Source organism: Odocoileus virginianus, unplaced genomic scaffold (assembly GCF_023699985.2).
Source record: "Odocoileus virginianus isolate 20LAN1187 ecotype Illinois unplaced genomic scaffold, Ovbor_1.2 Unplaced_Contig_4, whole genome shotgun sequence".
Lineage (NCBI taxonomy): Eukaryota > Metazoa > Chordata > Mammalia > Artiodactyla > Cervidae > Odocoileus > Odocoileus virginianus.
The window spans coordinates 199,107-212,292 of record NW_027224321.1 but is presented as its reverse complement, the minus strand read 5'-3'; the positions used below and the strand labels follow the sequence as shown (position 1 = coordinate 212,292).

At 45.9% G+C, this 13,186-nt stretch overlaps 1 protein-coding gene across 1 annotated transcript in view; it reads right to left on the bottom strand.

The window, feature by feature from the left end:
• Positions 1–11,108: 11,108 nt before the first annotated feature.
• Positions 11,109–13,186, bottom strand: part of SPP2 (secreted phosphoprotein 2) — a 28,842-nt gene continuing 26,764 nt past the window's right edge. Inside the window, exon 8 of the mRNA XM_020893852.2 lies at positions 11,109–11,217. The gene's annotated coding sequence lies outside the window, so the exon portion shown is untranslated. The remainder of the gene's footprint in view (positions 11,218–13,186) is intronic.

Sequence of the window (13,186 nt, the reverse complement as noted above, 5' to 3'; positions counted from 1 at the left end):
GAAAATAAATATAAATATTTTTTGTTGTTTGTCTCTGAAAACTTCACTGGTTTTATTGTGATGAGCTCTCTCTCCTTCTTGAGTAACCAAGGCCAGCATCACTGGTCTTCAGAGCTCACCTGAGAGTCCGTCTGCTGCCCACACACTACCTGCAGCCAGGACCTTGAACTGCCATCAGTTCACAATGCATCCTGCCTCAGGTGAGCCTTCAGGTGAGACCCCAGCCCCGGCCGACACCCTGAGCACAGCCTGTGCAGGACAAGTCAAGCCACACTCAGGTTCCTGACTCAGAGAAACTATGAGATGACAAAGGTATATTATTTTAAGTTGCCAAGCTTAAGTAGTCTGTTACCCAGAAATAGATAACAATACAGCATCACTTGGAAGCTCTCTTTTTCCAGAATGTCTTATATACTGTATTCATTTTCTAAGGATGTCCTAACAAAGTTTCACAAACTGGATGGCTTCAAAGAGCAAAAGCGTATCCTCTCACAGTCCTGGGGGCTGGAAGTCTGAGATCAGGGCCAGGACCTCTCTGAAATATGTAAGGAAATCCTTCTTTCCTTTTGCGTGCCTCCTGGCAGTTGCTGCAAAACTTGGTGTTCTCTGGCTCCAAGCTGTGTTACCCAGTCTGGGCTTCCGTTGACGCATGGCTTCCTCCCTGCGTGTCTCTGCCTTCACATGAGAATCTTCTTATAAGGGCCCTGATCACATTGGACTCAAGCCCACTCTTCTCCTGGATGACCTCACCTCATCTTAACTAATCACATCTGCTGTGACCCTCTTTCCCAAACCACACTACATTCTGAGTCACCAGGGCTTCAAACCTCATGCATCTTTCTTTTAGACAGGGGAAAACAGACAAAATTCAACCCATAACCTAGAAAAGGATGTTTCTAACTAGCATGATGCCATTTTTCAGAGTTAAACAACTCAGAAGTAGCTTAATCTCTTCTGACTACCACCCTTACACAGAAAGTAAAGGTTTGTGTTTTTTCTGATCTGTGTGTGACTTATTAAATAGAAAACAAAAATTGAGAATTATTGGGAACCTCAATCCCTTATGATACTTAGCTGAAACTCAAAAAAAAAAAAAAAAAACCAATGATGCAAGACTGCAGAATAAATGTTTCAGCCAGTGACCTTTCTAATATTTCCAGTTGACATGGTTATTGCTCAGTGAGGAAGGTGACAGGGCATGAAAGGATGGCATTTTGTCTTTATCACTAATGTGGGTAATAGAAGAGCTGGGGGGGTTATGGATGTGGAAGATGACAGTAGTTGAAGAAGAAATAAAATGTTTGATGTAGTTTCCAGATGAGTGTTTTTATAACAGTACCAAGACCTGACATTTAGATAAAGCTCTACAATTTACATTTGTATCTCCCCCCTGGCATTGTGCCTTTTACATAGTGGGCACTCAACTAATCTAACCGGTCCCCCATAACAAGCTGGGGTGCAGCTCAGGCAGAAAATGTGCTGGGTGGGGGTTATTACCTTCATTTTCAGATGAGTGAGCAAAGGCCTGGGGACACTAAATTTTTCAGAGTGACATTGAAATGACCTGCTCAAACTTGTATAGATAATATGGATAAACAACAAAGTTCTACTGTGTAGCACAGGAAGCTCTATTCAATATACTGTGATAAACCATAGTGGAAAATAATATGAAAAAGAATATATACATGTATAACTGAAATGCTTGCTGCACAGCAGAAATTAACACAATATTGTAAATCAAGCCTACAATAAAATTAAGAAAAAAAGAAATGACCTGCTCAGAATCATTTCCAGGTTGTCTGATTCATGACCTCGTATCTTTGTTCTTTAAGGTCCAGAACAACAACAAAAAGAGGTGTGTTAATGCAAGAAAGAATCATGGGTTCCCTGAAAGTGAGACAAAGAAGAGTGAGTCTACACTCTTGGAGAAAAGTCTAGGCATGTGGTGGGGAGCGGAGGGGGTAGACCACAGCTTTCTCTCATCTCTTCCTTTTCTTCCCTATAATGCACAGGATGGGTTTCCCAAGTAGCGTTAGTGGTAAAGAAACTGCCTCCCAATGCAGGAGATACGGATTTGAATTCTGGGTTGGAAAGATCCCCTGGAGGAGGAAATGGCAACCCACTCTAGTGTTCTTGCTTGGAGAATTCCATGGACTGAAGAGACTGGTGGGATACAGTTCATAGAGTTGCAAAGAGTTGGACATGATTAAAGTGACTTAGCAATGCACAGGATAGAATGATGTTTGTCCAAAGTATCTGAAAGATCACAAAGTCCTTTCTGAGTGTTAAACAGCAGTAGCAGAAATTTTTTAATCAAAAGGCAAGGCTCCTTGAGGAATAGGAATCTCAGCCTGCCTATCTATATCAAAACTCTAAAATGTTATCCGTTAGGCAAGCACCTTAGCGCCTGAGCAAAGATCAAGAAGGATCTCAGTTAAGTTGGGTCATAAGATACAGTCAGCCAAACAAACACTGCTTCTTTGAATTTATCCATTTTTTTCTGAATATTAAAGATTCCCCCTCCCCTCCTGATCCCAGCCCAGAGAAGTCCACTGATCCACCAAAGAATCATGTGCTTGGAAAGACATGTGGAAGTTCAGCTCAGATGTATACATGCTATGAGATGGGAAGACCTGTGGACTGGTCATCAGGACACTGGAACCCAGTTTCTGGTCTGTCTCTAGGTAGCTGATGATGGTGGGCAAGTCCCTTCTGCATGTGTGCTCATTCATGCCCAACTCTCTGCAAGCCCAAGGACTGTAGCCCACCAGGCTCCTCTGTCCATGGGATTTTTCAGGCAACAATACTGGAGTGGATTGCCATTTCCTAGTCATGGCCTAAGGAGCTGTGGTTTCTTGTCTAAAAGGAGATGAACTGAACTTGTTAGTCTATCATACTTAGGATCTTTTTCATAAGAGCCAGCCCCAAATGACTTGAATGAAGCAATGCTTGAAAGGTTCTACTCTGGAAGTGCAGGTTTGAGGCTCAATTGAACCTACTGGCTCTGGCTTCATAGCTCAGCTTTTCTCATTTCTGCATTATGCCATGTGTCAACTTTATCTTTGTAGAAGGAAAATAGTCCCGAAAATCAAGAAAATGTGTACAGCAACCTCCAGCAAACCTTTGGTTGCTTGTCCCCAGCCTGCATGGATTCACACATCCATTTCAGAACCAGTCACTGGAAGGAGTTGATATCCTCACGATGGGCTCCAACCTCACGGGCCCAGGTCTCCAAGGAGATAGACTTCTGGACTTTCACTGCAGATGCTCTCCAAAGCCTCACCTGACTCTAAAAACTCAACAACTTTTGTATGTGTGCATGCTAAGTTGCCTCAGTCATGCCGAACTGTTTGAGACGCTCTGGACCATAGCCCTCCAGGCTCTTGTCCATGGGATTCTCCAGGCAAGAATACTGGAGTGGTTTGCCATGCCCTCTTCCAGGGGATCTTCCCTACCCAGGGATCAAACCCATGCCTCTTATGTCTCCTGAATTGGCAGGTGGGTTCTTCACCACTAGTGCCAGCAATACCTTTTATGAAATAATAAAAATAGATGCCAAGTTATGAAATATTAAGGAGGCCCAAACAGTAACATAGGCTTCCCAGTGGCTCAGCAGTAAAGGATCTGCCTGCTATGCAGGAGAAACACATTGGATCCATGGGTTGGGAGGGTTCCCTGAAGAAAGAAAGGGCAGCCCACTCCAGAAGTGGAAACCCCCACTCCATGGGGCTGGGAAATCCCATGGACAGAGGAGCCTGGAGGGCTAGAGTCCATGGGGTCACAAAGAGTAGGACATGACTTAGTGACTAAACGACAAAATAGTAACATAACATTAAAAAAAATTAAATAATGTAAGTAAATTGTCCCTGGGTCTTAGGATTACAGTGGGCAACTTGAGGACTAATGCGTACTGGCTGTTCATTGACTTCAAAGGGATGTTATGTGGAAATGTCATCTTTCCTGAGGACAGTTTTAGTACAGCGGACCTTTCCTCCCGATATACAGTGCGGCTAACTTTTCCCAAAAGGGGGATAGTGGCACAAAGATGGCAAGAAGAAGCAAGCGGGGATGTTACCCTGCAGCCTTCATAGTTTTGTGTGTGTGCCTGTGTGTGCGTATGCATTGTGCTGTACATGTGTGTATCCATGTACATATGCTTGTGTTTCTCTCTTAGAATCAGTATTTTCCAATTATTCAATAGCTAATAACAAGCTGATAACAAACTTCTAATGGATCTCCTATTTGATTGCACTGACCAGTTTCTTTCTACACTAAATTTTCAAGTCATTTTCAGATCCCAAGTCAGAATTACATAGACATGTTTTATAAGCTATGGCAGGCCACAGTCTCTTATAAACTCACAAATGATGCACCACAGCTAGTCGGATAATGATTCCATGATTTATTTTATTGTCTCTAATTATAATCTTGTGTATCAAGATAGCAGTTCAAATAAAAAGCAAATGTTTTAGTCAACTGAAAAAAAAAAAAAGAGAGACTCCTGGTATGATTGCATCAGCTTAATTTGGTTGTGATCTTTGTGGTTGTTATTCTGGCAAGGTCTTGATTCCAAAGACCATCTCCAAATGATGTATGGAGGCTTCATGTGGTTCAGACACGTCTGCTTCAATCCTTAGAAGTAAACGTGCAAATGTGCTTCAAATGGGTCATTTAAACAATAGCATGAGTGTAGAGTCTTGGCAATCATAGAGTCTGTTCAGCACACTACCCTCATGGTTCAGAATGTGTCACCAAGATTAAGTGATACAAACATTCATAAGGTAAAAATAATTATTGTTGTTGTTTAGTCACTAAATCATGTCTGACTCTTGCAACCCCAAATGACTGTAGCCTGCCAGGCTCCTCTGTCCATGGGATTCTCCAGGCAAGAATACTGGAGTAGGTTGCCATTTCCTTCTCCAGGGGATCTTCCCAACCCAGGGATCAAACCCGAGTCTCCTACATTGGCAGGCAGGAAAGCAACCGAAAAATAATAATAATTATATGCTAGCAAAATGCAAGTTGAATCCCAGATCCTTTGAGTCTAGATAAATGCAATTTTCAGTGATTTTTTTTTCTATGCTAATCTCCTCACGGCAAAGATGCCCAAAGACTTTTTGTTTTAACATTACTTCCAGCCTCTGTTACATTGATGTTTTGAAGCATTCAGGACAGAGCAGGAACCTGACCCAAGGCTCATTTGTTCTGAATGCTTAAGGATGACTTGCTATGTTTCAGGGTTTGCTTTTAGAGTTGAGATCAATAAAAGGCAAGGCACAAAGAAACACATTTTGATATATATCTGGTACCAAAACTGAGGGATGTGTACTAATTATGAAAAAAATATATCAGATGGGTGACCCAGAGAGATAAGTACTAGGTGGTGCCAGGTTTATAGAAGGTTGTGTTTCAAGCTCACAAGGACAGCATTTGTGTGTGTTGTTATATAAGTGAGTCACAGGGTTATTACAAGTCTTGTACAACTAGCATAAAATAATATTTGCAGAAATTACAGGCCTTGAGTGGCAGGCTTCCTGCGAGATAGGTTCATGCAGACTGAAAGATGTGTGTAGTCCTGCTCCCCAGTAGTCCCTCTTACAGAAATGATCACACACTCAAAATGAATATTCACGAGCATGTAATCGTTTTTATTTAGTTAGCTCAATTTTCAAATATTAAATATTTTACAACAGAGAATTGATTGGCTTCCTTATACTACAGAATAGTGTGCTGTCATTAAAAACAATTATCACAATATCTAATAGCATGGGAAAATGTTTATAATATAATTAGTGTCAGTTTTCTGAGGCTGTCATAAAAAATTACCCCAACTAGGTGGCTTAAAACCACAGACATTTATCCTCACACACTTGTGGAGGCTGGAAATAATGGGGTCACCCAATCTGTTGGCAGGGCCGGCTCCCACCCAAGGCTCTAAGGGAGAACCACTCCCAGCAGCTGGAGGTTCAGTGTGCTTGCTGGCTTCGGACTATATGGCTCCAATCTCAGCCTTGTCTGCACCTCTGTTTCACCTCATCCTTCTTATAAGGCCACCTGTCACCAGGATTACTTGTTGTTTAGTCGCTAAGTCATGTTCAACTCTTTGTGACCTCATGGACTGCAGCACCGCAGGCTTCCCTGTCCTCCACCACCTCCCAGAGCTTGTTCAAACTCATGTTCATTGCATCAGGGATGCTGTCTAACCATTTCATCTTCTGCTGCCCTCTTCCCCTCCTTCCCTCCATCTTTCCCAACATCAGGGTCTTTTCCAATAAGTTGGCTCTTCCTATCAGGTAGCCAAAGTATTGGAGCTTCAGCTTCAGCATCAGTCCTTCTAATGAATATTCAGGAGTTGATTTCCTTTAGGATTGACTGATTTCATCTCCTTGCAGTCCATCAGGTTTAGGCCCCATCCTCAATTTATGGTGATCTCATTTTGAGATACTTAAGTGTATAATACCAGCAAAGATCTTTTTTCCAAATAAGATTATATTCATGGGTTCTGGGAGGACATGTCTTTTGCAGGGTAGCTGGGAGCATAATTCAACCTATTACAATAGAAAAGCAGTATATCAACTTTATACGGGCTTCCCCTGTGGCTCAGGAGTAAAGAATCCATCTGCTAATGCAGAAGATGCAGGTTTGATCCCTGGGTCTGGAAGATCCCCTGGAGGAGGAAATAGCAATCCATTCCAGTATTCTTGTCTGGGAAATCCCACAGTCAGAATGGACTACAGTCCATGGGGTCACAGAGTTGAACATGACTGAACAACTAAACAACAACAACAAATATAAACTTTATACAGTCCGACCTGAACAACACAAAAATATTTATATACATACATATGTGTGTGTGTGTATATATATATATATATATATATACCTGTAATAGGATCTTAGAAGGGAACAGGGGAACCAAAATGAGCATGAAAAACCCCCAAACCACCCCCAGATACAATTTCAAAGGGAATGAAGGAACCTGCAGCCCAACACCTGTGCCTCTTAGCAAGGAGGGATTTTTTAAGCATCAGAGAGAGGCCTTGTGGAGGAGACTGGTGGTGAGGTCTCTTTGGAGAGAAGGGTGGCCTTGCTACGGGCACCCATGATTGGGTGAGGGGAGAGAGGATGCTGGTTCCCAGCCCAGAGCCCAGGGAGAGGATCAAGCTGAGGCCGGAGGCGAAGAGAAGGAACCAGACTTCGGGCTGGGTCCAATTGCCCCCAAGAGGCGGAGAGAACAAGAGAAGAGCTGACCAAAGGCTTTGGAGGTAGGGTCAGGGAAGGGCTGCCCTGGGGGTCATCCTGCCCTGCAGGGTTGATAGGGACAAACAATGTGTGGGTGTTTCCTGGGGCCTAATGGAGACTAAGGGTGGAAGCAGGGGCTGCCGCGACAACTCCGCACAGGAGTGGCTTCACACAGCTGAGGTTTACTTGCTCACAGTCTGCAAGCGTCTGCAGGGCGGTTCCCTCTGCAGGCTCTGAAGGGGACTCTGTCCATCCTCCCTCTCACCTCCTGGACTCTGGCAATCCTTGGAGATCCTTGGGGACGGATCGCTGCACTCCCTGCTGCATCGCCACATGGCCGTCTCCCCTCTGTCTCTTGTTTTCTCTTCCTATAAGGACACCGGGCACTGGACTAGGACTGTTACTTGGTAGAAGCTCAGGCTGCTTGCCGCAAGATAAGTCAGTGAATCCAAGACAAGGCGCTGGGGCCAGGAAGGACTTTATTCAGGAGCCGACTATCAAGAAGATGGCAGGCTAGCGCCTCAAAATAACTGTCTTGTAGGGGGCCTGGTTGCCAGGTTCTTTTATGGATCAGAGATGGGGGGAGGTGAGGAAACAAAGTAAAAAGACTCTTCAATTCTTCCAAATGTCCCGTAGAGAGTGGCAGGCCTCAGGCAAGGGATGTGTTAGTTTCACTTCCTTACAGTCCTTCACAGGTGGGCTCAGGTTATCTCCCTGAGGCAGGCCATTATGTATGTTTATAATAACAAAAAAGGGTTAAAGTTACAGAAGCTCAGTTCAGTTCAGTTCAGTCGCTCAGTCGTGTCCGACTCTTGGCGACCCCATGGACCACAACACTCCAGGCCTCCCTATCCATCACCAACTCACGGAGTCTACTCAAACTCATCTCCATTGAATCGACGATGCCATCCAACCATCTCATCCTCTGTCGTCCCCTTTTCCTCTTGCCTTCAATCTTTCCCAGCACCAGGGTCTTTTCCAATGAGTCAGCTCTTCGCATCAGGTGGCCAAAGTATTGGAGCTTCAGCTTCAACATCAGTCCTTCCAATGAACACCCAGGACTGATCTCTTTTAGGATGGACTGGTTTGATCTCCTTGCAGTCCAAGGGACTCTCAAGAGTCTTCTCCAATACCACACTTCAAGAGTATCAGTTCTTCTGTGCTCAGCTTTATTTGTATATATACAGAAACTGATCCATCATAAATTCAAAATTAACCCTTCCTGGTTATAAGAGACCACCCTAACCCTGAACATTCATAGGAAGGACTGATGCAGAAGCTGAAGCTCTAGTACTTTGAAGAGCCAACTCATTGGAAAAGACCCTAATGCTGGGAAAGATTGAGGGCAGGAGGAGAAGGGGGAGACAGAGGATGAGATGGTTAGATAACATAACAGACACAATGCTAAGAATGTTTGAGCTAATTCTCAGAAATAGCAAAGGACAGTGAAGCCTGGCATGATGCAGTTGGTTGTGTCGCAAAGAGCTGGACATGACTTAGCAATTGAACAACAACAAATCCAGCATGACTTTATCTTAGCTGTTTACGTCTGCAAAGACCTTGTGTCAGAGTAGAATCCATTCTGAGGTTCTGGGTGGACATGTGGAAGAAATCGTGGGAGACACGATTTCAACCCAGTACAGCTGGCTCAGGGCTCATTTGGTTCCTTCTCTAAGTCTGTGAGTCTGTTTCTGTTTTGTAAGTTTGTTTGTATCATTTCTTTTAGATTCCACATATAAGGGATGTCATACAGTATTTCTCCTCTGTCTGACTTACTTCACTCAGTATGACAATCTCTAGATCCATCCATGTTGCTGCAAATGGCATTATTTCATTCTTGTTCTATTTTTTAACGTGATGCTTCTTTTAACAAAGCTAGGCACTTTCTTGAAAATGTGAGTTGTGCTACCGCGAAAGCTGTTTTAAAGCGGAGTGTGCATAGATTGGAATGGGAGGCAGGAACCACACCATCTGAGCCACCACTGTTGAACTGGGTGACGTCCCAGCATGTTCAGGCCCGACAGGAGACAAAGGAGAGCGAACGCAAACCCTCATGACACAGCAGAGCAGAGAAAATAGGAAGGAAAGGGGACAGCAGGCCGCCTGCAGCCGCTGCCGGCCGTGCACAGCCCTGCCTTTGAAGAAGCAGCAACAGCCCGTGAGCAGCTTCTGTCCACAGGGCGACACACGTTTCCCAGTTTAACTGTGACCTAGTTACGGGGCCTGGGCAACAACGCCAAACCAGTCCCAGCTGGTGGCCCCAGAGCTGTGCTTAGCAAATTCTGCCACCTAGTGCTTCGGGGAGCCTAGAGAGATGGCTTGTTTTTCTTTCCTTTCTCCTCTGCTTTATTCGGGCTTCCCTGTGGCTCAGCTGGTAAAGAATCTGCCCCCAGTGCGGGAGACCTGGGTTTGATCCCTGGGTTGGGAAGATCTCCTGGAGAGGGAAAGGCTACCCACTCCAGTATTCTGGCCTGGGGAATTCCATGGACTGTATAGTCCATGGGGCTGCAGAGTCGGACACAACTGAGCAACTGCTTTATTCACCAAACCATGACCTCCCCAGCACCCTGTGTGTGTGTGTGTGTGTACGCACGCACTCAGTCGTGTCCAACTCTTTGTGACCCCATGGACTGTAGCCCACCATGAGATTTCCCAGGCAAGAATACTGGAGTGGGTTGCCATTTCCTTTTCCAGGGGATCTTCCTGACCCAGGAGTCAAAATTATGCATCCTGAGATTGCCAAGAAAACTCCAGAACTCTTGCCTAGAAAATTCCATGGACAGAGGGGCCTGGAGGGCTACAGTCCAAGGGGCTGCAAAGTTGGACACAACTGAGCGACCGAGTTGACACACACAACTATGATTTAGTTAAGATCTCGAGATGGAGGTATCCTGAAATATCTGATTTTACAACATGTATGGAAGTGGCACAATGGTATTTTGACTGACAGATTGGTCTTGTACCGGGTTCTCTCAGAAGTCAGAGCTGGGAGGGAGGCTACTGGTGGCCACATCCCTCCACCCACGGTTGAGGACAGGGCCATGCCAAAGGAAAGTCACGAGGTCACTTTGTTCTCAGAAACAGCCTTGGCGAGAGAGCGGAGCACGTGGGTCACACACTCAGCCCCCATCTTTCATGAAGTCCCCATCACTGAGCCAGAGCCCTCTTGCCCACTGGGCAAAATGAGCTTTCTGCCAAAGCAGGAATCACCAAGAAAGAAGCCAAGGGGCTGAGGTCTTTGTCCCCCAAGCCGCTTACTTACAAACGGGACCCAGTTTGGTGCCGTTCCTGGAGCCAGGCTTCTTTGCAACCAGCGTGCTGCAGTTTTAAACAAACACCACACCTGAAATGCTCAGTCCTCGCCTAGCAGTAGTCATGGACCCTGAGACAGGAGTCTGTTAGGTTGTGTCTCCGGCATCAAAAACCTCTGGTTTGTGCCGTCAGCGTGCACGAGGGAATGGTTCCAGCCATCCCCAGCTTGAGCACAGCCACACGCGCTATCTCAGCCCAGGTGGTCGCCAAACGTCGCCTTTCTTTGGGGGTCAACAGGCCCATGGGAAGAGACACATACTGAGCGAACTGTCCTCATGACGTTAGCTTCTCCTCTAAACACATGATGATAGATAGTGTTGGCTGCTCAGTCATGTCCCACCCTTTGTGACCCCATGAACTGTAGCCCGCCAGGCTCCTCTGTCCATGGGATTCTCCAGGCAGGCAAAAATACTAGAGTGGGTGCCATTCCCGTCTCCAGGGGATCTTCCCGACCCAGGGATCAAACCTGGTTCTCTCGCACTGCAGGCAGAGTTACCATCTGAGCCACCAGGGAAGAAAATACACGATAGTTACTTAAAAAAGAAAAAAAGCAATGAAAGGAAAAGTAAGCCATTTATTAGGGACTGAAATTGATCAAAAGAAAATTACACAATTCATAAGGTATTTCTTCATTGGAGCTTCTATTTCTTCCAATGCATTTTGCTGTTAAAAGAGAGAAGAAGGGGAGGGTTAGACCCTGTGGCACACATTTCACACTCTCATGGAGACACAGGACACAGCATTCCTGGGCGCTGTTTGAAAAGGAATCCAAGATGGCACCAGTGACTAGAGAAACCATGCAAAGCAGCCAGTTCCCTGAACCAAAAAAAAGGTGGGGGGAGGGGGGTGAGAGACACCTGCAGGGAGAAGAGGAGGTCATGGAGTCCATGGAACAGGAATACAGACCCAGGAAGGAAGGTCAAGTCTCAGAGAGGGAAGGGTCCCCGAGGAAAGGCTGCAACCAGATCCTGGACTCAGTCTGAACTAAGGAGGTGCTGGTGATGGGAGAGGGAGGGAACCAATCAAGTCAGGTCAGCAGTAGACTGGCAGAAGTCATGGCCACGTGAGGACCTGGGTCACCCGAGGGAGGACAGTTCATTCATTCATCTGTCACTCATCCATCAATAAATGTGTATGCACTGAGCATCCACTGAGGGTCGTGGCCAAGAGGAGGGCCAAGGAGGCCACGTCTCAGGAGCCAGAGGATTTCAGGGAAGAAGGGAGTGCTCATCAGCATGAAATTCAGCTGCGAGGTTCAGCAGGAAGCGATGGACAACGGCCAGATGGAACCAAAGGGTGGATACAGAGCCAATGCCTGAGAGAGATGCTGGGGACAGCAGGTGCAGACACCAGGTGGGAAGGAACAAGAGAGATTACAGGGAAGCTAGGGATAAACTGGGTGGGGAGCCCACTGTACAGTAGATCCTCGTTACTCACAGATCTGCCTCCTGGCTGGTATTTACCTGTAAAGTAAAAGTGTTAGTTGCTCAGTTGTGTCTGACTCTTTGAGACCCCATGGACTGTAGCCTGCCAGGCTCCTCTGTCCATGGGATTCTCCAGGCAAGAATATTGGAGTGGGTAGCCATTCCCTTCTCCAGGGGATCTTCCCAACCCAGGGATGGAACCCAGGTCTCCTGAGTTACGAGTAGATTCTTTACCTTCTGAGCCACTTTTTGAGTCTTTCTAGAATGTTCAGAGTGAGAAAAATAGCACACATTCCCAAGTGAGCTCATACAAGGCCATTTGCCTGGTTTTGGCTCTCACGCTGTAAACAAGTGTCCTCTTGGGTCTATTTGGGGCCATGTTTTTTTGTTTATCTGTGTCTTTTGTTTACAGTCCTGAAGTGCTGTCTAGTGCCCTGAGTGTGAGAAGACCGTGTTGTGCCTGCTGGAGAAAATACATCCATGAGATAAGCTTCCTTCAGGCAGGAGTAACAGCGCCATGGCTGTGAGTCCCATGTTAACAAATCAACCATATGTATTAAATAAGACGTCTTTCAACAGAAATACACATGAAAGACGCACACAGATTACTGGACAAAATGTGACCAAAGGCTCATAGGAGCTTAACCCTGCATTTCCCTCAGGAGAGATGGTTCAGCGTTCACTGATTCAGCTTTTGTAGCACACACATCACTACTGCAAGTGGTGGAACGCACTGCGCTTGGTGGGACAGTCAGTAAGCACATGAGGGGACGAGCGTCAAAGCAGAGGCTGAGTAAATCTAGTTTTCCACCTCCAGACACTGGCTGGGCTCTTCCATCTTATATGGGAGCCTGGATCCCCGATACGTAGGTTATCTTGGAAGATCGTGAGAAGAGGTTATGAATAATAAACCTGACTCCTGAGCATTGAAATCACCCAGCAGGCTCGCCGCGGTGGCTCAGGTCTTTGGGTCACCCTCCATGCGTGCTTCACCCAGCACATCACAAATATTTCTTAAACAAATGATCCTTGAGGTTTTGCCCCCTCGTGCTATTTTCTGAATGTGGAGGTATTGACATGAGTATCGCAGGAAGAACAGGAGGCACTTTGGAGACAGACACACAGACAGACATCGAGAACTAAATCTCAATTCAGCACCAGCTCTGAGAGGAGGGGCCTCCAAGGCCTGTTTTTTCATCTACAAAATG